The following is a 23,541-nucleotide window of genomic DNA, read 5'->3' on the forward strand; positions in this document are numbered from 1 at the left end:
GGTCCTGGGGGTCCACAACAGACGGGGCACCCACTGCCGCAAGAGGTGGGAGGACATCCGCCGCGGGAGCAGAAAGACCGCCGAGGCTCTGCTGGGGATGGCCTCTCAACCTAGGAGGGGTGCCACACGGCAATTGACCCCCCTGATGTCCCGGATCCTGGCGGTGGCCTACCCCGATTTGGATGGGCGCGTGAGGACATCACAGCAGACACAAGGGGGTGAGTATCAGCACATTCTGCTATATTAGCGCACAGTGGAGGTGTCTGGGTGGGGGAGGAGGGCTGTGGCTATCTCTAGGCCAGGGCGGTTTCTGTAGGCTAGGCCCCTCCATTAGGCATGGCCCGGTGCCCCCGTCCCCCACCTCTGTAGGGTGCTAAGTACAGCTATCCATGGTCCGGGCTCACCTATGTGTGCATTTGTGGTCCATAGACTTGTAGGCCAAGTCACAATATTTGAGTAGTGTACCCCGAGTGCACGGCGTAGTGCAGGGGGCTTCTGTGTCTGTCCTCTCCGCCAACGGTGCCGCCAATGCATGCACTCAACATGTCTTTCTTTCCCCCCCCCTTTTTTTTGGTTTTCCTGTTCATGTGTGCATTAGCACCATCAGGCGGAGGAGAAGTGGCATCGGCGCACGAGGGAGCTGCATCTCACATGGCCCCGGAGGGCCATGCAACCGACTCCGAGTACACCAGTGAGACGGAGGGCGAGTGGAGCTCCACAACGAGGACCCGTGGAGACGTCAGTGACACCGACACGTCCTCGGAAGGGAGCTCCCTTGTGGTGGCGGCAACATCCGTGCCCACCGCAACAACAGGTACAGCCGCCACCCAGCGCACCAGCCCCGCCCTCCCAGCAGCCCCTCAGCGTTCTCCCCGTGCCCGCTCGGCCAGGAAGCCGGGCATCTCCTTCGCCCCTGGCACCTCAGGTCCTGCGCCAGTTACCCCTGCTGCCCTCAGTGCGGAGATCATTGACCTCCTGAGGACGCTCATTGTTGGGCAGTCTACCCTTTTGAATGCCATCCAGGGGGTAGAAAGGGAGGTGCATCGGAGCAATGCATACCTGGAGGGCATTCATTCGGGTCAGGCTGCCCATCAGCGATCGTTCAACGCTCTGGCCTCAGCACTGACGGCAGCAATTGTCCCTGTGTCTAGCCTCCCCCCTCCAACTTCCTCAACACAGTCCCACTCCCCTGTTCCTCTGCCTATCCCAGACACACCTACAGACCAGCCTGCACACACCTCAACACCCAAGGGCAGCTCATCCAGACATAAGCACCACAGATCACACAAGCATTCCCCCAAGCAACATCCACATGCAGACATGCCAACAGCCACTGCCTCCTCTGTGTCCCCCTCCTCCTCGTCTCCCTCCTCCCTCCCTGTGACGTCTCCACTCACACCTGCATGCACACCACCATCAGCCAGTACTTCCATCACCACCACACCCACCAGAGCAGTCCACACACGTGCAGTCACCACCCCCACTGCCATTTACACGTCCCCTGTGTCCTCTCCCAGTGTGTCTGTCACTCCCTCTTCCAAACCACACAGACGCAGGCAGTCACCCACCCAACAGCCATCCACCTTACTACAGCCTCCAGCACAAGCACCTACACCCAAAGACAGCACACTTGACTCTCCTACAACCACATCCTCTCCCTCCAATGCCATACCCACTGCACCTACCCTTCCCACAGCTCCAAAAAAGCTTTTCCTATCCAAAATTAACCTCTTTGCATCACCTGACCCACCCCCTCCATCTCGTAAGAGTCCAACCTGCACCTCAGCCACCACAAGCCCTGCACCTACAAGGACCATCGTTCAGGGCTATTGGAGTCCACCAGCTCCTAGGGCAGGAACATCGGCCAGCAGCAAGGGGACAGCCAGCCCACCCCCTGGGAAAAGAACCAAAAAAGGGAAGGGCTGGCGCGACAGGCCTAAGACGGATGCCCCCAAGGACACCACCCTTGCACCGTCACCTGGCCCATCCAGAAAGGGAGGCAAGGGCCCCAGAGTTTCTGCCAAGGAGGGCAAGGGCAGCAGAGCGGACAAGTCCGGCAGCAGGCGAGCTGCCCAGGAGGGCCCCACCAGTCCCATTTGGGGTGTGACGGAGGACACCCACGGGCCCAGGACTCCAGCACAGGAGGGCCCCGCAAGCGAAAGGTCGGATGGCGACTGAGCGGGAATTATTGGCCAGATCTGGTTCCCTAGGAACACAAGACAAGCACCGCTGAACAGGGCCCCGCCGTGAGAAGCACCGCTGAACAGGGCCCCACCGTGAGAAGCACCGCTGAACAGGGCCCTGCCGTGAGGAGCACTGCTGAACAGGGCCCGCCGTGAGGAGCACCGCTGAACAGGGCCCCGCCAAGACAAGCACCGCTGAACAGGGCCCCGCCGTGAGAAGCACCGCTGAACAGGGCCCCGCCAAGACAAGCACCGCTGAACAGGGCCCCGCCGTGAGAAGCACTGCTGAACAGGGCCCGCCGTGAGAAGCACCGCTGAACAGGGCCCCGCCGTGAGGAGCACCGCTGAACAGGGCCCCGCCAAGACAAGCACCGCTGAACAGGGCCCCGCCGTGAGAAGCACCGCTGAACAGGGCCCCGCCGTGAGAAGCACCGCTCCGCTGGGCCCTTCCTGTCAAGCACCGCTCCGCTGGGCCCTTCATCTCAAGCAACGCTCCGCTGGGCCCTTCCTGTCAAGCACCGCTCCGCTGGGCCCTTCCTGTCAAGCACCGCTCCGCTGGGCACCGCCGTCTCTGCACCGCTCCGCTGGGCCCTTCCTGTCAAGCACCGCTCCGCTGGGCCCTTCCTGTCAAGCACCGCTCCGCTGGGCCCTTCCTGTCAAGCACCGCTCCGCTGGGCCCTTCCTGTCAAGCACCGCTCCGCTGGGCACCGCCGTCTCTGCACCGCTCCGCTGGGCCCTTCCTGTCAAGCACCGCTTCGCTGGGCACCGCCGTCTCTGCACCGCTCCGCTGGGCCCTTCCTGTCAAGCACTGCTCCGCTGGGCCCTTCCTGTCAAGCACCGCTCCGCTGGGCCCTTCCTGTCAAGCACCGCTCCGCTGGGCCCTTCATCTCAAGCACCGCTCCGCTGGGCCCTTCCTGTCAAGCACCGCTCCGCTGGGCCCTTTATCTCAAGCACCGCTCCGCTGGGCCCTTCCTCTCAAGCACCGCTCCGCTGGGCACCGCCGTCTCTGCACCGCTGGACCATTGGCAGGGCCGGATCTGTGTTGGGCAGGGCTTCACGAAGCACTCTGGGCACCATGCCTCCTCCATGACCAGTGGAGTCTGTAATCCACCTGATGGACTCTGGCTTTGCACTCCCCAGGATGGTACAGTGGGCAATCCACCCACTGTACAGACTTGAGAGACTGTGGCTTTGCACTCCCCAGGATGGAACAGTGGGCAATCCACCCACTGTAGAGACTTGAGAGACTGTGGTTTGCACTCCCCAGGATGGAACAGTGGGCAATCCACCCACTGTAGAGACTTGAGAGACTGTGGCTTTGCACTCCCCAGGATGGAACAGTGGGCAATCCACCCACTGTAGAGACTTGAGAGACTGTGGCTTTGCACTCCCCAGGATGGTACAGTGGGCATGGAGGCCCCTCGTGGATCTGGCGTCGTGGACTCATGTGGCTGAGGTGCCCCCCCTTCCCTTCCCCCTGAGGTGCCTGTGGTTTTATCATCTGATGCCCCAGCAGTGTTCTCTCCAATGGAAACGGGTCTCGTGTGTGGGCTTTGCCCCTGTGTTTATGCACATTGGCCCACGAACAATGTAATGTAGGCAATATGTGCCGGACTTTTGGACTATGGATGTATTGTTAATGTTGTAATATATTTATTTGATAAATTTCATTTTTCACTTCAGTTCAAATATGCTTTAATATACTTCAATTTTAATGAACATTTTATTTTGTCTTGGCATTATTCCGGGGGGCTTGGGGGGTGTCACTCTGACTTGTTACTCTGCATTGGTGTGTAGGGATTTGGGGGGGTGGGTGTGTCGCGTATGTGTGTGCCCGTAACCTTTTCTCCTCCCCCTCCCCTGTGTCGTAGGTGCAGTACTCACCGGTGTCTTCTGCGCCGGCGTTCGTGCTCCTGGTAGAGGAGCAGGAAGACAATGGCTGGTAGGATGTTTAATTCGGGTTCCATACTGTCCAGATTCCTCGTGGAGTGTGTATAGGTGAGCGTTTTCCCGTTCGTAGTCTGTTTCCGGCGTGTTTTTATCGGCGGGGCTCCCGCCCCGGAAAAGGTGGCGGATTGGTGGGTCGTGATAGGGTGGGCGGTACATTGTCTGCCGCCTGTCTGTTGGCGGTGACCGCCACGCTGTTTGTTTGTCCCGCCGTGGCGGTCGGAGTGTTAAAGTGGCAGGCTGTGTTGGCGGTTCCCGCCAGGGTCAGAATTCCATTTTTTTAACCGCCTGCCTGTTGGCGGGTTGGCCGCAGCTTTAACACCGACCGCCAGGGTTGGAATGACCCCCTATGGGTCTGATTTAGATCTTGACGGGACTTCTGTCATCCCTCCGTGGTGCCAGTTTCAAGTACTCTGTCAAGCAGACCTCCTCCCTCACAATAGGAATCGCAGATCACCAATAGTCAAAATAATTGGAGTACTACATATTGTGTCCACAGGATCATTCCAATACACTGCAGCAGTATCTAGTGGAATGTCGCAACCAACTGTAAGTGGTGTGCTACAAAAAGTTCTTTCTGCAATGATGAGGCACATCAACAGCATTATACACTTAACACAAATGAGGATTTTACCAATGTGAAGAGAGATGCATATTCTTTGGGTTAACTTGCACATGTGGTTAGAGCAATTCAAGCAACACATAAAAGCTTGGTGGCAACATTCAACAGAAAACAAGTCTAATGCAATTTTAAAAAATTCAGTTCAATCACTGTACAAGTTGTCATTACATAAGATATGTACATCCAAAGTGTGTGTGCCTTTCACACGATCAACCCACATTCCTTTTGTACTTTGCAACAGCATCACGTCACTCCAAATGTCACAACTTTGATGTGCCAAAATGAAGGTGACATGGTGGAGGAATCGAAAACAGAATAAGATCAAAAAATTATTAACATTAAATAACAAAGTAGACACATTACAAATGATGAATTATGAGGACACATCTACTAAGAACAACCAAAGTCAATGTGTCAAAACTTTGATCAGCAAACTTCTTTGGCCTGGAATTTCCTTAAATTCCCATTCCACAAAAATGTCCATCACAGACTCGTATACTCATATTAAAGTTTTTTTTTACATTTAATGTTGCATTATGTAAAGATATACTTACACTCATGTGAAGAAGTTGTCAATAACATATTGACGTACGTCAATTCCTTCCTCTTCATCATTATCATTTTCATTTGGCATTTCAACATCCTCACCTGGTGGCTCATCATTGTCTCCATCCTTTGCAATGTATGTGATGATCCGTTGCTGATCATATGTTGATCCTGGGAAATGCGCACACATGATTGTGATGTGCAAATCATGCAAGCAGACAACTTGCACATTGATTGAATGGAAGTCATTCCGACTGCTGTAAAAGTTTTCTCTTGTGTGGTGGCACTAAGGCAATATGTGTGTTTTGGACCTGGCTTTTTGACAGGGAAATCCCCAAACTTTTTGCCTCCTTCCTCCTATTTTTTCTGACCTGTTGTTGTTGGCTTTTGACCTCTGGGCACTTTACCACTGCTAACCAGTGCTAAAGTGCATATGCTCTCTGTGTAAATTGTACTACTGATTGGTTTATCCATGATTGACTATTTAATTTACTTGTAAGTCCCTGGCAGAGTGCACTACATGTGCCTAGGGCAGGTAGATTAAATGCTACTAGTGGGCCTGCAGCACTGGTTGTGCCACCCACCTCAGTAGCCCCTTAACCCTGTCTCAGGCCTGCTGTTGCAAGGCCTGTGTGTGCAGTTTCACTGCCACTTCGACTTGGCATTTAAAAGTACTTGCCAAGCCTAGAACTCCCCTTTTACTACATATAAGTCATCCCTAATGTGTGCCCTAGGTAACCCCTAGAGCAGGGTGCTGTGTAGGTAAAAGGCAGGACATGTACCTGTGTAGTTATATGTCCTGGTAGTGTAAAACTCCTAAATTTGTTTTTACGCTACTGTGAGGCTTGCTCCTTTCATAGGCTAACATTGGGGCTGCCCTCATACACTGTTGAAGTGGCAGCTGCTGATCTGAAAGGAGCAGGAAGGTCATATTTAGTATGGCCAGAATGGTAATACAAAATCCTGCTGACTGGTGAAGTCGGATTTAATATTACTATTCTAGAAATGCCACTTTTAGAAAGTGAGCATTTCTTTGCACTAAAATCTTGTTGTGCCCTTCAATCCACGTCTGGCTAGGTTTAGTTGACAGCTCCTTGTGCATTCACTCAGACACACCCCAAACACAGGGTACTCAGCCTCACTTGCATACATCTGCATTTTGAATGGGTCTTCCTGGGCTGGGAGGGTGGAGGGCCTGCCCTCACACAAAGGACCACCACACCCCCTACTGGGACTCTGGCAGACAGGATTGAACTGAAAGGGGGCTTGGTGCATTTCTTAGAGACTCTTTGAAGTCACCCCCACTTCAAAGGCACAACTTAGTATAAAACAGGGCCTCTGCCCTACCTCATCAGACACTTGCTGGAGAAGAAACCTGAACCAGAAACTACATCCTGCCAAGAAGAACTGCCTGGCTGCTCAAAGGACTCACCTGTCTGCTTTCTACAAAGGACTGCTGCCTTGCTGTTGGCCTGCTGCCTTGCTGAACTCTTGTCTGGCTGTGAAAGTGCTCTCCAAGGGCTTGGATAGAGTTTGCCTCCTGTTCCCTGAAGTCTCAGGACCAAAAAGACTTCCCTCTTTCACTTGGACGCTCCGTGCGCCGAACATTTCGATGCACAGCCTGTTCCGCGGCGAGAAAAACGCCGCGCACCGACGCTGATCGACGCGACGCTCTTGGGACGACCGAAAATCCGACGCACGGCTTCGCAAGGACAACGCCGCCCGACCTCTAGAGGAGAAATCGACGCAACGCCTGCCGTGAGATCGTAATTTCGACGCGCAGCCCCGCAGAATGATGCGCAGCCGGAAAACAAGCAGGAAAATCCACGCACAGACCCAGGACATCTGGTAATCCCTGCGATCCACGAAAAGAGACTGTCCGCACGCCGGAAAACGACGCACGACTTCCCGCGTGGAAAATAACGACGCAAGTCCATGTGTGCTGGGGAGAAATCGACGCACACACCCTTTTTCCACGCACCGCTTCTTTTGTGGCCCTCTGAGGAGATTCTTCCACTCTAAACCAGGTACTTGTGCTTGAAAGAGACTTTGTTTAGATTCTAAAGACTTAAGACACTTTATATCACTTTTCAGTGATATCTCTACAATTTCCCATTGCAAACTTTATTCTTTTTGACCTACAATTATCCTGATAAATATTATATATTTTTCTAAACACTGTGTGGTGTATTTTTGTGGTGCTATATGGTGGTATTGTATGATTTATTGCACAAATACTTTACACATTGCCTTCTAAGGTAAGCCTGACTGCTCGTGCCAAGCTACCAGAGGGTGGGCACAGGATAATCTTGGATTGTGTGTGACTTACCCTGACTAGAGTGAGGCCTTTTGCTTGGACAGGGGGTAACCTGTCTGCCAACCAAAAACCCCATTTCTATCCACTGGGGTCTGCAACCCCCTCTCAACCCTATGTCTGGACTTCTGCACCCCCTCACTAGGAGGGGTACTGCCAGACACCAGAACTGTTGGGATGCTGGCTACAGTCACCCCCCCCAAGTTCTTCTGACACTGCGGGGCTTCCCTCAAAAGATGGCCCTACGGTACAGGCTAGGCTTCCCTCCTGGTGTTCCCTCATGGAACCCTCTAGGACCTGGGACCTACCTGGGACACTACAATCCTTTCCCACCTCACTCGGTTGGGAACCACCTAGACCACTCCCTTCAGGAGCACCCCCAAATGCCTCTTCAGACTCTCTGGTACTCACCCAGAAGTCTGCCTCCATTGTAAGTTCCCTGGGTTCAGAGAACTCACACTCCACCTGGTGTTGGCGTAGCTCTGGAAAATAAGGACCAGACATATGCTCTCCAGCAATTACATCATTCTGCCCTTCACATGTATTAACCACAGTACCCTTCACCCAACCACCCAGTAACTCAACCTTGGAAAAGCACTCTACTTCACCCTCCTGAGACTGGTGAGATAGTATCTGTCTGTCCCTGACACTCAAACCATACTCTTCTGGGATGTCGCTACACTCTATATCCAGGACGTCCACCAGGGGGGAATCCTTTTCTCTGTCACTCTCTGCTAGAGTCAGTAAAGTGTCCCTCCCCCCAGTAGGAATATGACTCCCTGTGCCAGTTCCCCAATCCTTCTCAGGGACCCTGTGCATAACGGGAACTACCTCATACCCTTGAACTGCCTGGGGTGTGTCAACTCCCTTCTTCAAGTTGGGCACCACATCTCTGGGCTTGTGCCCTTCTTCAGCAGTACTAGATGCAAGATTTTTGCTGCCACCATCTGAACTGGACTCAGCCCTTCCGGCCTCCAGTTTCAGCTCTTTACAGCTCAGCTCTTGAGCTACAATCTTTTCTTCTTCCAGGGCTAAGAGTCTTTTTGCCTCAACCTCTGCAAGATACTCCTCTAATTGTTGCTCCTGTCGCCTTTGACCTCGGAGCCATTCATCTATTTCTGGGTCACTGTCCAACTCTGAGTAGTCTTCCTCCTCATCTGAGCAGTCTTCCTCCTCATGTGCGTAGTCCTCCTCCTCCTCTGAGGGGTACTTAGTCATTTGGTTTCTTGCTGCCTCTCTCTCTGCCCATCTTTCCTCCCCCCAGACTATGTAGTGATGGAGCATCTCCGCCTTAGTAGATCTCCTTGCTACAGGAAGGCCCCATTTTCTGCAAAGCTCCCTTAGGTCAGCCTTAGTGAGGTGGTCAGTACGAACAAAGAATGAGTAGGTAAGCAATCCCATTCTGATAAGATTTTACCAGCAAAAAACAAAATCCAAAGTCCAAAATATCAATAGTATATCCAGGAGGACATCAGAGAATCAAAAGCCAAAAAAGATGAAAAATCAAGTTGACCTTCAACTGTGGGTAGGTAGTGAAATACTTAGCTACTGTATGTCACTGCACAAACACAAGTCCTATCCTCACCGCTGATCACCAATGTTAGAAATTGGGTTTTTGGTTGGCAGTCAGGTTGCCCTCTGTCAAAGCACGAACCCTCACTCTAGTCAGGGTAAGTCACACGCAATCCAAAATCAGCCTGTGCTCACCCTCCGGTAGCTTGGCACGAGCAGTCAGGCTTAACTTAGAAGGCAATGTGTAAAGCATTTGTGCAATAAATCATACAACACCATAGCATAACACCACAAAAATACACCACACAGTATTTAGAAAAATATATAATATTAATCTGGGTATCTTCAGGTCAAAATGATCAAAGTTGCAATACGAATTTGTAAAGACTTAAGACACTTTCTATCACTTTTCAGTGATATCTTTACAAATTCGTATTGCAACTTTGATCATTTTGACCTGAAGATACCCAGATAAATATTATATATTTTTCTAAATACTGTGTGGTGTATTTTTGTGGTGTTATGCTATGGTGTTGTATGATTTATTGCACAAATGCTTTACACATTGCCTTCTAAGTTAAGCCTGACTGCTCGTGCCAAGCTACCGGAGGGTGAGCACAGGCTGATTTTGGATTGTGTGTGACTTACCCTGACTAGAGTGAGGGTTCTTGCTTGGACAGAGGGCAACCTGACTGCCAACCAAAAACCCCATTTCTAACAGTGTGCCATTAATTGCTCCAGCCACATGTGGTATGCCACCCAAAGCATAGAAATCTCCCTTGACATTGGCAAAATCCTAATTTTGTGGAAAGTGGATGACTCTGTTGATGTGTCTCATCATTGAAGAAAGAACTTCTTGCAGCACAGCACTGAAAGTTGGTTGTGACATGCCACCAGATACTGCCACAGTCTATTGGAATGATCCTGTGGCCACAAAATGGATCACTGCCATGATTATAACTATTTGTGTAATTGATGTGGGATTCTTATTGAAGATCTGGCTCCAGCTGATGACCTAAATCTAGAATTGTTTGCTACTCAACCGGAATTTTTTGATAATATCCTGTCCTTCCATGGTGCACAGGACTGCAAACAGTCCAAAGGCCTTTTGAGGCAATCAGCAATAAACCTCATTAGAACTCTTCTAATTAGCAATTTAGAACATAATTAATCAATGCATAGAGAATATTTCATCCAGTACTTGGGCACATCATTAATATGAAGCAACTTATCAAAGTCTCAGTAATACATGATTCAACATGATGAACTCAGTCATTTGTCTATTTGCACAAGATATTTGTGAACACCTTAACTAACCTCAAATTAGCATTAGCATGTTGGGCTTCATGCAAAACATTTTAGAAACACAAATTTAGAAATCATCTAAACTATGGCCTCTATCAAAATAGCAGTTGGTACCTAGAAAGAAAAGGCAAACAGACAATTACAATTCTGCATCAGATAGTTACCAGTCCAACAGATCAGCAAACGGCATCAGTCTTCGTCCTCAGGACATCAGTTGATTCACCATCAGCAGAGATAGGACAGGGCAAAGTCTCAATATAGCATAGCTAAGGACCTTCCCTCATATGGAGGAGAAGTAAGCATCAGGTAAAAATGGGTAGAGGATGGTTCAAAGTATCAGGACAAAGCAAAAGAGTGAAAAATCTCTGTGAAGTGAGTGAAGTTTAAAAGTCCTGCGCCTCTCTTTCTCTCTCTCGGAAGGAAGAAAAAAAGGCACCTTTTTCTTCTTGGGTCTCCGTTAAATCAAAACCACCTAATTTGCCCATAACTCGCTATTGGATAATAATTGGTGCATCATTATCTCTGTCCAATAATTCTTCACACAACTTTCCAGAATATTCCACAAACCACAGTTCTCATGTCGCGGATTGGTCCATGTTGTTGACGTCTTCATCGGTTGGAATGACAGGTAGGAAAAGTTACAATTTACGTTCCAGTCAGTGTCTTCATTGTTTTCTCTTACTACAGCTAACCTTGCATCTGTTACAAATTACGCTGTTGCATTCAGCAAGAACGTTTTCTTGAGCAAGTCGGTTCTCATGAGAAAGAATTTACTACGGCTTCACACACACATAACTTTTGGAAAAGTACAGCTTCATGTCCTTCAAGAAAACAGCACATTGCACGTTTTGAAAAATTTAGTTTAATACGAGACCAGGCACCTAGGCCCAGACCCTCGCTAAGCTAAGGCCTATCAATTAATAAGCAACTTCTTACTACATAACTCTAATTACGATATACTAATACAAATTCAAAACATTATTGCATAAAATTCAGAATTAACAAGCTCTCATTAGTTTTCGTATACATTGGTAGCCACTCTCCATGGGCACATTTCAAAAGCGTGCATTATTTTCTATGTTAACACATTTTCTATGCAGCTTCTTCACACAATATATTGAAAGCCTTTCATGTTAATATTGCATTTAAAAAGACACACTCCAACAATCCCTCCTCTGATGACTCTTGTCATCACATAAAACTTTCCCCAAAAATGTTACATCCTAAAATTCTTTCAACTCTATCGCCTCTCTTAACGGCTTCCCCTTTGATTTTTCCCTATGCAATTTGTCCCTTTGTTTTTCTTCCCTCCTCTTATTATTTTTTGCCATTTTCAATGTTATTCTTTTGCTAATTTTACATGCCACCCACAATCCAAACAGGCAAGCTATAACAATCAATATACCCTTTACAATTTTTGACAATATCCCATGCCAACTGTTACTAAGCCAATTTTCCACTGAAGCAAATCCTTTCCCAACCTTCTCCCAGACACCTGGTTCTTTCAACTCCTTCAAGTCTGTACTATCCCTAGTCAAGTTAGTAAGCATACTTCTAATCTCATTACTATTATCTGGTATACATGCACAACAATGACTCTCATTAAGCATTCTACAAACTCTGCCATTTTTCGCTAAACAGATGTCTAAAGCAAGCCTGTTTTGAAGTGTCATAGCCCTCTCCGCAGCAAGTTCAGCATCCATCAGGAGTATAGCCCCTGAAAAATTTGTCAGCATGTTATCCACAATAGTAGACAACTTTCTAATCTTTATGGAGTTCAAGATAACTCCCACTGAGGGAATTATCGCCCAAAATATGTCTCCTACTACACCAGCAGCAGTTTTTCTCTTCTGTCTAGTACGATGTAATTCAGACAATTTTGGAAACCTTTTCAAATCGTCAAGTTGATATATCTTTGGGAAAACTATCCCCAAATAACATGTCCCATACCATCCCTTCGGAAGACGGTAATAAGCATTAAGTCCACATATGTAATAGATCCCTGGGATCGCTGGCACCTGTCCATTTAACATGAACGTCAATTTACTCTGAAACAAAAACACATGTTTACATTCACTCATTCCCACAAACACATTGTCATAATATGATTTCGGCCTAGATATGCAAAGCTTCCCTACGTGTAATGCATCTAAAGCTAGCTTCCCTTGTTCCCTAATTGCACCATACCCTTCACTACTAGCAAAAACCCGCTGCTGCAATCCTTTTTTTAATCTGCCCTTTAATGCCCTTCTTCTATCTTACGTGTGATCTAGAAAGCTCTTCTCTACCGGTGAAAGCAAGCATGTCAAATTATTGCGATGTGCATAAGATGTACTAATCGTCAATGTCGACTCAAAGAATCCTTTAACTAACTTTATACTATAGTATCTAGCTACCCCACTCAAATCATCTATTAAAGGCACATACGAAAACACAAGGTCATAATTCGAATAGAAATATCGAATCTCTTCCTGGTTATAGAATCTTGTTAGTAACAGGCTACAACTTATCCCATAAGTCTATGATAGGTAACCCCCTCTTGTACCGAAACAGGAATCTGTGTGCACACAAAGCAATCCTTTGCATCTATTGTGTCAACATACTCACTCAGCAAGCGATAGAAAATGTTAGTGGAAAGCTCCCCTTTTGCATTAGTTCCCTCATGCACATATCTTGTATCCAGCTCAAACCTCTCCCAAGCTGTTAGTGCAGTGGTAGTCTCAGGAATTGTAGCATTGTTAGTTCCACTCTTGTCCATTAGTGGCATACCCACAACCACAACCATAATGAATATCACCACACAACACCTAAACCAACACCCAAATATTTACAACGCCTACTCCCTCTATTATCCTGCCTAGTGTCAGCCATGATCTGTAAAGAATCAAAAAATGAAGAATGGTTAATTCAAACAACAACAGAGGACAGTCAGAACAAATTTTCTTTTTTTTTTTTCTCGCAGCAGAGTCAAACAAGCAAAAGTCTTCCTTCAGCAATTATTTACAGCTTTCAGTTTCACTCCCAGGATCCTTGTCAATTCAGGTTAGCAGCTTGTCAAAATCAGGTTCAAAGTCAATTCAGGTTTTAAAGTCTCATCCAGTAAATTATCAGTCTCTTTTCTCAAAGTTTTTCTTTACTTCGATTTCTACACCAATTCAGTCTCTTCAGCCAAACTTAGGTGCCAAAGTACTGTCCTGGAATTTCTCGATCAAAGCAAAACGCCAAGAACTCTTGTTGCCATTCAGCTGTCGTTGCATACGCGCATTCAGGACCCGCGTACCTTCTGTTTGCTATTCTCTTTCTCTTCAACTTGCTATCACCATGCAACTCTCCTTCACTTAGATCTTCTCTTCTTGTTGTATCAACTTCTTCCTCTATTGCATCTTCGACAACCACTTCTCCCTTTTCACTTGCAATTCTGGCCACTGGTCTCCTTTCAGTATCTCTTTTGTCTTTGATCTTTCCTGTGGCAACCCTTCGCCCTCTCTTGGCTCTATGGTGTTTTCTCTTAATGGATCTGCAATCTGCTCAGGAGGAGTTTGGACACTCGACTCTCTTCCACCTCAACTCCTTCGCCTTCTGGGTCTGTCAAATGCTCTAGCTCATTCCCATAACCGTCTGCTTCTCGGAGAACATCCCTTTGATTAGGCTCTCCTGCTGCCCCAGTTGAGATAGGCTCAACGTCACCCCTCTGGATCTCTTCTCCTTCGGCTCTTACTGGAGTGACCAAGCCGTCCTCAGCCGGCTCTCCTTCTGTCTCAGTTCCCCTTCGATCACTCTCCGGCCCTGAGACTTCCTTCTCTGTTGTTGGTACTTTCAACAACTCAACTTCCTCATCAGTCGGACACATCACCTTTTTCGTATGACTGGCGAGGATCCAGTTCGGAATTCCTGCACACTTCACAGCAGTAGTAGTCGTTAGTATCACTTGATATGGCCCCTTCCAACGTGCCTCCAAACACGTCTTCCTTACATGTTTCTTGATGACAACCCAATCACCAGCTCTCAGGTTGTGCACTGGATCATTTATCGGTGGCAGGGTGGTAGCTTCCACCTGGTGAGAAAAAGAGCGGACCACATCAGCCAGACCCCTGCAGTAGTCCAACACCATATCATCCGTGATATTCACAAGAGCATTTGCAAACACTGCGGGCAACCTCATAGCTCGACTCATGAGAATCTCAAGAGGGGACAGTCCTATTTTCTTGTTAGGTGTATTTCTCATTGACATTAACACCAAAGGTAATGCATCGGGCCATTTCAAATTCGTGGCTGCACACATTTTCGCCATTCTCGACTTCAGGGTACCGTTCATCTGTTCCACTAGTCCTGATGCTTCAGGGCGCTAACTACAATGCAACTTCTGCTCAATGTTCAATGCTGCACACAGCAACTTAACCACCTCGTTGTTGAAGTGACTTCCCCTATCTGATTCTAAAGAGATCGGAAACCCAAAATGTGGTATCAATTACCTAAGCAGCAGCTTCGCTACTGTGAGACTGTCATTCCTGCATGTAGGGTACGCTTCAATCCAATGGCTAAAGATACATAAAATCACCAGCACATATCTCAAGCCTTCACACACGGGCATCTCAATAAAATCCAATTGCATTCTGCTAAATGGACCTCCAGCTCTCCCAATGTGGCTCAGATTCACCACTGCCCCTTTCCCCGCATTCATCTGTTGGCAGATGACACACCTATGGCAAATTACTTCTGCAGCTTGTCTGAACTTCGGGTTAAACCAGTTGATTTTAAGCAACCTGATCATGGCATCTCTCCCAATATGTGCTTGACCATGGTAAAACCTTGCAAATTGTGACAAAAGACTGTTCGTCAAGACCATTTTCCCTTCATCTGAGACCCACAAATCATCCAGTCTTTGTACACATTGCATTCTAACCCAAGAACGCTTCTCATCCTTGCTAGCACGTCCCTGCAACAATCTCAATTCTTCTAACGTATCAATCACCCTTAAGGCGTAACCTATGCATGTCTTATTTTCTTTTTCAGGCAACAATTCCCACTGATCCTTAAACGATATACAGTTCAATGCGCAAAACCTTGCGACTTGATCCGCATATCCATTTGTGACTTCAGGTGTGCACTGCATTTAAGCACAGCAATTTCATGAGGTAACTGAATCGCGTGCAAAAACTCCTTAATTCTCTCACCATTTTTCACTGGCGAACCAGAGGAGGTCAAGAAACCCCTCTGTGACCACAATTGGCCAAAATCATGAACAATTCCGAGTACGTACCGGATATCAGTATAGATAGTCACTCTCAACTGGGCAGAGGCGTGGCAATCTGCAGTGAGAGCAACCAGTTCAGCTACTTGAGCAGAATACACTCCTTGAAGCCAAGACGCTTCCAGGATACCAGAAATCGTACATACAGCATATCCGGCTCTCAGCACTCCTACTGAATCTCTCAAACATGAGCCATCGACAAAAATAATTTGGTCATTTTCTTCCAATTGGGTATCTTTAATATCAGGCTTCGGTTTGGTGCACATTTCAGTTACCTCAAGATAATCATGTTCTACATCTTCAACATTTTCAACCTCTGTATTTTCATTTGGAAGCAAAGTTGCCGGGTTCAACACTGTACATCTTTTCAACGTTACATTTGGTGACCCCAATATAATCGTTTCATATTTTGACAATCTTGCATTCGTCATGTGCTGCGTTTTAGTACGGGTCAACAGGATCTCAACTGAGTGAGGGACCAGGACTGATATAGGATGTCCCATCACTATACCTTCACACTGGGTGAGGCTTTGTCCAACTGCTGCTGCTGCACGCAGACAACCCAGTAAGGCTGCTGCAACTGGGTCCAAAGTAGCTAAATAATATGCTACTGGTCGGTTTACACCTCCGTGGACCTGTGTCAAGACAGACAAAGAACATGCATCACGTTCATAACAAAACAGAACAAAAGGCTTTGTGTAATCAGGCATACCTAAAGCTGGTGCCCTGAACATGCTTTCCCTTAACTCGGTAAACGCTTTCATTTCCTTCTCTCCCAACACTATGACAATGGCTTGGAGATGACTGAGAAATTCGGTATCCACCGATGAAAGTAACCCACCATTCCTAAAAATATCCTAACATCTCTCCGTGTTGTTGGGGGATTCATCTGTAATAGTGCAGTTACTCTTTCCCGGGATAACTTCCTCGACCTTTTCTCAATTTGATGACCCAAGCACTTCACCTCTTTCTGGCAATATTGGAATTTCTTTGGGGACACCTTGTGCCCGTTCTTTCCCAGGTGATTCAGTAAGGCAATCGAATCATACTTGCACTCATCCCTTGTCTTGGAAGCAATCAACAAATCATCAATGTACTGTACTAGAGTCGATTGGAAAGGCAGCTCCAATGACTCCAAATCTTTCTTCAGTATCTGATTGAATATGGAATGCGACTCCGAAAACCCTAGAGGAATTCGACAGCAACAGTAGACCTTGTCAAGGAATCTAAAACTGAAGAGAAATTGTCTGTCCTCATGAAGAGGCACAGAAAAGAACGCTTTGGACAGATCAATTACTGTGAACCATTCTGCATCGCATGGAATCTGAAATATAATCACAGCTGGATTTGGCACCACTGGGCAGCATTTCACCACTATGGCCCTCATTCTGACCCTGGCGGATTGAATCCGCCAGGGCCGAGGGCAGCGAATGCACCGCCAACAGGCTGGCGGTGCATTCATGGGCATTCTGACCGCGGCGATAATGCCGCGGTCAGAAACGGGAAACCAGCGGTCTCCCGCCGGTTTCCCGCTGCCCATGGGAATCCTCCATGGTGGCGCAGCAAGCTGCGCCGCCATGGGGATTCCGACCCCCTTCCCGCCAGCCTGGTTCTGGCGGTTTACACCGCCAGAACCTGGCTGGCGGGAACGGGTGTCGTGGGGCCCCTGGGGGCCCCTGCAGTGCCCATGCCAATGGCATGGGCACTGCAGGGGCCCCCTAACAGGGCCCCACATTGCTTTTCAGTGTCTGCTTAGCAGACACTGAAAAGCGCGACGGGTGCCACAGCACCCGTCGCACACCTTCCACTCCGCCGGCTCCATTCGGAGCCGGCATCCTCGTGGAAGGCGCTTTCCCGCTGGGCCGGCGGGCGATCTTTTGCAGATCGCCCGCCGGCCCAGCGGGAAAGTTGAACTGCCCCCCGCGGTCTTCTGACCGCGGGGCGGTGTTTGGGCGGTTTCCGCCCGGCGGGCGGCGTCCGCCGCCCGTCCGGGTCGGAATGAGGCCCAATGTCATTGATTTTTCTCAAATCTTGGACAATCCGAACCTTCCTACAAGGCTTTCTCAGTCCCATTATCGGTGAATTACATGGACTGCTCATCACTTCTTTTAAGACTTCCTGCTTTACAAAGTCTGCAATTAATTGCCCAACCTTTATAAGGACATCTTGTGCTATATGATACTGCAGTACCTGGGGGAAAGCAGCATTTGGCTTCACACTGACCTTAACTGGCTCTACTCCTTTTATCAGTCCTACTACTTTCCCTGTTAAGTCCCACACCCTCTCTTGGCATGTTCCCTGCAAGTCTGTCGGGAGATCAGCCACAGTAAACATCGGGAAGAAATTAATCAGAGGGTATTCCTCGTCTGTGGTCTCAGTTTCAGGCTCTGAAGCCTGTTCCTCCCCTTCATCATTGTCGTTCGTCTGAACCTCAATCCCTTCGTTGGAACAGGTGATGGAACACCTCGTCTTGCACAGTAAGTCTCTTCTCAGTAAGGACACAGGACTTGAATCGCAAACCACAAATCTGTGTAATCCTTGGAAAGTGCCAAGCTCAACCTGAATTGGATCTGTGATTGGGTTAGTCAAGAGTTGATTTGCTACTCCCACTACCTTAACTGTCCGTCCCGAAAGGGGCAGTTTTGGAACCTCTGCACTTCTGACTGTAGAGCGTGTAGCTCCAGTGTCAACCAAAAATGAAACCTTGTGACCCATTACCTTCCCCTGAACATAGGGCCCTTTCTGATCTACCTCTAAGGACGCTGCAAGCCTACACTCTTTACTATCTGAACTCTCATCCGACCATTCATCGTTTATTCCATTCTCACCACGCAATGGGTACTGTTGCACTGTGTTATTTTGACTCATTCTTTGACCTGTGACCTGTTGAGGAAGCATCACCTGTTGCTGTTCCATTGGCGCTACAGGCTCTTGCATTTGCTGTCTAGGTACCATGGGAACCTGCTGTTGCATTTGCTGTAACTGCATCGGCTGTTTACGTGGCATCTGCACCTGCTGCATGGATTGAAACTCTTGCGTTTGATTTACATTATTCTGGAAATTCGGATTTGGACCCCTCAGTCTCGGTCCTCTCACATTTTGGAATGAACTGATATCATTGCTTTGTTGAACAACACCCTCCTGCACCATCATCAGGCACTCAGTTTCCAATGTCCAATGACCCCGCAAGTATGACAACGTAACATGTTCTTCATTTCCTGTACATCGTTTTGAACCACTACAGTGTTCAAATCTGGACTTCGGCTCACGAAACCTCCTCGACCTCTACCTCTCACTTGTGCCTGAAACATCCAGTTGCCTTGCGACTGTTGCACTCTGCGGAAGGCAACCTCCCTGTATCCCTGACTGTGCTGCCTTAATTTGCATCACCTCCGCTTTCTCTTTCAACTTTCTCTGCTTCAACTCAATTTTGTGACTACAGTACTTCGCAAACTGTAACGCCTTGTCAATCGGCTTTGCTTGCCAGCAAATCAAGTGACTCTTAATCATCTGGCTAATCTCAGGTCTCAACCCTTCAACAAATCTAAACACAAGGTAATTCATATCCTTCGCCTTAACAACCTCTGTACCACTGTAGTGATTGAACGCCTTCAACAACCTCTCATAGTAGGCATGTATCGACTTCTTGGCTTCTTGAGCCGTTCGATCAATCTTTTGCCAATCAATATTCTTCGGCGAAACTCTCGATTTCAGAAACTCAATCACCTTATATTAATACTTCATCACCTCAGGAGACGGAGCTCCTGTGATCCTGTCCCTTGCCGGTTCCTCGGTTGGCCAATCCACGCTCCTCTTGCACTCAAGCCACAAATCAGCTGGAACTATGATCTCAAAGAGAGTATTCAGGTCTTCCCAAAGGCATTTCACAAGCTCCACAAACCTATCTGTCTGCTGATACCACTCTATTGGCTTCTCCCTCAGCCTAGGAAAGTTATTCATAAATGAGAGAATATCACCTCTAGTCCACGGTACATGGACAAGAACCCTTCCGACAGTCTCTCTCATTGGTAAAAATTTTACCGTACCGGTATCCGGTAACGCTCTTGCTGGCTGCTCTATGCAGTCATTTTCCTCTTGTCTCTTTTCTTCGCCCATCTGCCTTCCCACTTTTCTAAAGCTCCCCAAACTTGTGCACTCTGAAGTATCTCCTTGAGGTGTGCCTTCATCCCAGTAGACCTCATGTGTTCAAAATCTTTAGGCTCAAAATCTAACCTATAACTTCTCTTCAGATGTTTGGTATTTTCTAAATCTATGCCGTACTTTTCTGCCAAATTTGCCAACCTCAGGTGCACCCTGCTCACTTCTCTAGTTATCTTTGGGCACAAGTATCTCAGTTCTGCTTCCGTGTATGACTCTAACCTGTTCACTCCCATGCTCCCTTAAACAAGTTCATTTGCCTCCATGCCCAACCTCACAAAATTCAGGTGTTCTTCTCCTTCCATTCTCCCTGCGGCTACAGGAGCAGTCTGTGGAGTATTAAGCTTGTCTAGCCAGTCAGTCAGCTGCTGTGCTGTTAAACCCTGTAATGAGATATTTCCTGCCTAGGCTAAAGGTGTCTGTGGCATATTCACATTCGAGATCTGCGGAGTTAACAGTCTCGCACCTGTATGTCTCATTGCCTCTGGAGGTGCCCCAATCAGACTGAAGTCTAACAGCGACCTGGATCCCTCAAATGTCGGTTCAACTGGAGTCGTTCCTTGGGAACTTCCTTCAAACCCTCCTCTTGTCACCTCTTGAGTCATTACCTCTTGGTCGCATACGCTAGGCTTCGCCTGCGCATACAATGGTACTGGTGGACCAACTGTAATAGGCAAAGATATGGCGGCTGGCGTCTGCCTGTTCCCCAAAACCTGTGAAGGACTAACTCCCATGTTCTGGCTCATCACTGGTGCCATGTCCGATTGCGGCCCGTGACCGAAGTATAATTCGGAATCATATGCTGTTGTACCTGGGGCATTAAAGGTGGAGTTGGCTCAGTCTGAATCAGCTTTGGTCTTCCATATATTGGCTCTGTCGGCATCATCAGGTTTGTGGTAGTCTCTAAAATTGGGACATCGGGGTAAAGTCTCTGAACCTGTGGTGGTTGCAACTGAAATTACATACCCTGAGCAGTGGACACGCTAAAACTACTCTGCACCGGGACTGGTGTCGAGACAGGACTAACCTGTATCGGATTCGTTGTCACCTTCTCTAGGGTCGAACCTGCAGGACATGTACTAGTACTTGGTCTATTGTCATCTATCGCATATGGCTGTGGTCGATCATTCAGTAACTGATTAAGGAACTCATCGTCGTCTGAGTCATCTACCTCTGACCAGGGCTTCCTAGCCTCTTTGTCTTTGGAAGGACTTTTGTCAGTCTTACAAGTGGCTTTTCCCCCTTTGTCTTCACCTTCTTGAGCTATTGCTGGAAACAGCCTGACTCTATTGTTTCTCTTCTCCAAACCCTTTGTGCACTATCCCACCTAGCCTCCGCTAGTGTCTTTTCTGCTTTCCTCATTCTCCTTTCAAATTTCTGTTGCTGCTGTCGTATTGCCATCAGCTCCCAAATTGCTAATGCCTCAAACTGTGCTGGCCTCGGGGGTGGCTTTAGCTCATTTAGCACCCTCCGCAAATTTTCCAAAATCCTCATATTGAACGTTCTGTGCTCCGGAAACGCTAAGCACCCCTCTTTCTCTGTAGCTTTGCACCATTGCTTTAGCCAAAGACATGGCACAACCCCCTTTTCCTCCATTACAGCATAAGCCGGTGTATCCTCTGGCGGTGTAACTTCCCCTACACTTGCAGTAATATATTTGTCTCCTCTCAAGGCGCTCTTTAAAGCCTTGAAAACCTTCATTTTTACGTCTTTTATTTTGTTCACAATCAAATCAGTAAGTGACTTTAATTCCCTGAACTCTCTTCGCCTACCTTCTCAACCAATTGCCTCTCAGGGACGGCTGCCAATCCGTGCGTGACCCTTCTCACTGATCAACCTATCCCAGCGCAGCTCCGATGATGTCACACTCACACACACACTGCGGCTGACAAAGTCTTGCAGCTTGTCTCCCCACTCTTGATTCACACAAACTAATGCAATATATTGCGAGCACCAACCAAATAAAACTCAAAATTTGCCGGTTTACTACAGGAAAGGGTAACACAATCGCTTCAGAACTTTACAGAGATTTCGCTTAGCTTCAGCCGCTGCTCTCTCCTTCTGAGATCCCGCACTCGCAAGCAAAATTTGAACCGCAAATTTTACTCTCGATTTGTCAATGGATTATTGTCCTAGTGCACTTTAGAACTTACCAAATCTCCATCAAAGTTTTTATTCACTCACCTTGACTCATACTCGACTTGTCGACTTCACCATCGACCTATTAAACTGCACAAATTACAACATAAACCAAGTGTCTCATACACTTATCAATATACTCCGGAGTCTTAGACCACGCAGGGTCCGTACATCATCAACAACCACGTGGACAATTTTTTGAGCACAAAGCAACACACTCACATGAAGTTCGCCGACTTCCCTACTCTCATACTGCGAAGTACATACACTCCTACTAAAACATCATCATCTGGCCTAAAATCTTCACAAATTTCACAATTCACCTGCGATATGCCTAAACTGTGCAAGCGCAAAATCTACTTCATTCACACTATCACTGGAACGCCAAGAACATACTCAAACTTCCCTCAGCAAGCTCCGACATTCCGGGAAAGTCATTTGGGGCTTAGGGGCACATCATCTCTTCAATTTGAATCCTTGATAAAGAATAATTTTTCCAACTCAGTTTTTCCCGCTACACCTTGCTTACTTCCAAAGCACGCCCATCAATTTCTACCGGAAACTGTCACCTTTTCTAGCAACACTCTGTCAAATCGCAGTCCCCTGTACTGTGTCCACCAAAGGGCCAAACCATCTGCACTACTACTAAAACTGTTATCAAACCGTAATCTTTCGTACTGGGGCACCAAAGGGCCAAACCGTTTCCTCTGCTACCAAAAACTGTTAGCGCGTCAGAGCCTTGATAAGTAAACTTACAAGGAGACACGCCTAGGTCGACAAACCTTTGGACCACGTTCGGGTTCTTCACAGTATGAGATTTCTTTTTGGCATCACAAATCAATAGATCAATAACCCAATCAATATTCACAATGACTAATCCACAAGCTAATCAATAACATTTAATAAACATCAATAAGTTAAACACATCATGACCCCTCAGCCATGAATAACCACACCAATTTAGTTAAGTGTTAGGATATATATTTCCCTACTGATTACAATCTAATGTCATCTCTCTGTTAATTCCATCAGCAGTAAACCTCATTAGAACTCTTCTAATTAGCAATTTAGAACATAATGAATCAATGTATAGAGAATATTTCATTCAGTAATTGGGCACATCATTAATATGAAGCAACTTATCAAAGTCTCAGTACTACATGATTCAACAAAGCATGAACTCAGTCATTTGTCTATTTGCACAAGATATTTGTGAACGCCTTAACTACCTCAAATTAGCATTAGCATGTTGGGCTTAATGCAAAACATTTTAGAAACACAAATTTAGAAAACATCTAAACTATGGCCTCTATCAAAATAGCAGTTGGTACCTAGAAAGAAAAGGCAAACAGACAATTACAATTTTGCATCAGATAGTTACCAATCCAACAGATCAGCAAGCAGCATTAGTCTTCGTCCTCAGGACATCAGTCGATTCACCATCAGCAGAGATAGGACGGGGCTAAGTCTCAATATAACATAGCTAAGGAATAGGACCTTCCCTCATATGGAGGAGAAGTAAGCATCAGGTAAAAATGGATAGAGGATGGTTCAAAGTATCAGG

This window comes from Pleurodeles waltl, chromosome 7 (assembly GCF_031143425.1).
Source record: "Pleurodeles waltl isolate 20211129_DDA chromosome 7, aPleWal1.hap1.20221129, whole genome shotgun sequence".
NCBI classification, from domain to species: Eukaryota; Metazoa; Chordata; class Amphibia; order Caudata; family Salamandridae; genus Pleurodeles; species Pleurodeles waltl.